This window comes from Montipora foliosa, chromosome 13 (genome assembly GCF_036669935.1).
Source record: "Montipora foliosa isolate CH-2021 chromosome 13, ASM3666993v2, whole genome shotgun sequence".
Lineage (NCBI taxonomy): Eukaryota > Metazoa > Cnidaria > Anthozoa > Scleractinia > Acroporidae > Montipora > Montipora foliosa.
The window spans coordinates 4,184,418-4,186,822 of NC_090881.1; positions in this window are offsets into that span (position 1 = coordinate 4,184,418).

Below are 2,405 nucleotides of genomic sequence, written 5' to 3' on the forward strand. Positions count from 1 at the left end.
CAATTTCTTTTCAGTATTCTTAAATCGATATGATGTTATGTCGTTTCGAGACACAAATCTCTAACTCAGATACTCAGGTGTCATCCTATGCAAAGATTTATACATCATAACAGCAGCTGATTCTAATCTTTGATATTTGAGTTTACCCCAACCCATTGCCCGGAACAATTCATCGACATTAAAATCATAATTAGCACATATAAAAACACAGGCCGCACGATTTTGGAGCTTGTGAAGCTTTTCTAGAGGCTGCTGCCACAGTTGCCCCATACAGTACTACAGTAATTAAAATATGGTTGAACTAGGCTGTCATATAAATCAATTAATATATTAAGGGGGTATGAGATGTCGTATTCGCTTAATTGCGCCCAATGCAGAAGAATTGGCATGGTCAACGGTGGTTTAGCGGCTGTCAACCACGCCTCTCACCTCTGTGACCCGGGTTCAACCACGGCCTTGGGTCATATGTGGGCTGAGATTCAGTCGATCTCAATCGGACTCAGACGGTTTTTCTCCGTGTTCTCCGGTTTTCTTCCCTCATCAAATCGACTCTCAGTCACTTACATCCGGCTGCTGGCGGATATCCTCGATAGGGATAAGCTCTGGTGTCCTTCCCTTTTATTGAATTACATGAATAAATTTGCCATTACAGTCTTTTTCTTTGCAAATATTCTGTATATCACATTCGCAATTCATGTTTTAGTCAATATGCACATCAAGAGATTTCGTAGATGACCTGCTTCACTGGATGTTCATTTATACTGAAAGAAGTAATTTCAGGAAATGTTGATAACTTCTGTCTCAACACAACTAAAATGATCTCAGTTTTTGTTAAATTCAAGGTCAGTTTATTGGCTGATAGCCATGTGTATACCCCGTTTTAATCAAAGTTAAAGGGGCAGTATCATGGATTGTAGTAAAAATCTGGAAAGCTAAGGAAATCTGTTTACCGTTGGCAAACAAAAATTAAGGGCCAGGTTTTCTTCAAAACGGCTATTTTAGCTCACAGAAACCATTCTTAAGTGTTTGTGGTTACGCGTAACAAAGATTAAAGTGAATGCCAATTTAAAAACGTCAGGCCGACGTTTTCAAGTACTCCCTTTGCATCTTAGATAAATTTCTTAATAACTTAGTGTGGCTCATTTTTCTTTTAAAATTTGATCGATTTTTATCTCACTGCGGTGATCCAGAAGCGACTTAAGAAAAAAAAAACCCTTAAAATCGATCAGTAAATTTATAGTCAAAATAAAAGGGATACATCCCATCAATATGTTTTAAGTTTGCGCCACTGAAGGCGAGGCCGGTGTCATCTGCATACATTCTAGGTTGTGAAAATACCGACAATTTGGCAGGGTCATTAATATAATTAAAAGTAAAGGTGCTAGAATTGTTCTCTGGAGACACCACTTTTAACTTATTTTGGAATAGACATAAAGGAGACGAGTTTGAGTGCGATTGCTGAAAAATCTTGCGAACCATTTGTGACAGCAACCGCGTATTCCATAGAATTGCAACGTTGCTAATAAAATATTGTGATCCACGGTGTCGAAAGCCTTCTTTAAATCAAGAAAAACAACGGCATTGACAAAAAACGCCATCAATATTCATGGCCCAACTATCCATAAGGGAAAGGAAAGGAAAGGAACTTTATTTAAGTGTCTAGTCGTTCTATCGTGGAAGCACTGATTGGGGACACTGTAAATTGAAATCAACAATTAACACAAATCAAGTCAAATGTTGGTTTTCGGTAGCTTCGACTAACTCAGGGGGTGTTTACATGATACCGGTACGAGTTTCATTCTGGTACGAGTTCATCCCGATTCTTCGTTATTGCTCTGTATTTGTTTACATGATACCGGTGAAAAATCTCATACCAGTACAACTCATACCGGTATGAGTTCATCCCGGTAGTTGTACCGGATCGAAATTCTCATAACGGTATGAAAAGTTATATCTAAACGCTACATTGACTCCCATTCCGGTACGAGTCGTCAAGTCGTGGTGGACTGGGACTATTGACGCATGCGTTGTATTTCTAAATATTCGTCAAGATGGCGTCCGGTAATCGATGGACTTGGGATGCGTCAATATTTGTGTCGTCCATGTAAACGCGGTATGAAATTGACAACTCGTACCAGAATGAAACTCGTACCGGTATCATGTAAACACCCCCTCAGTAACCAATGAATAAAAGAGTAGTTTCTAAAGAAATTGTGGTACTGCGTCGGTGGGGAAGTAAAGGTAAAGGTAAAGTCTGCTACGAGCCTAGAAGGCCCATCAGGCCGGCGCTTATCTCCGGTTTCTGTAGCATGAAGCGAATAGGAGTAATTCTACTCCCCCCTGGATGGTATGCTAGTCCATCACAGGGCTACCCCCAGCATTAAATTCGCCGGTACCCATTTATA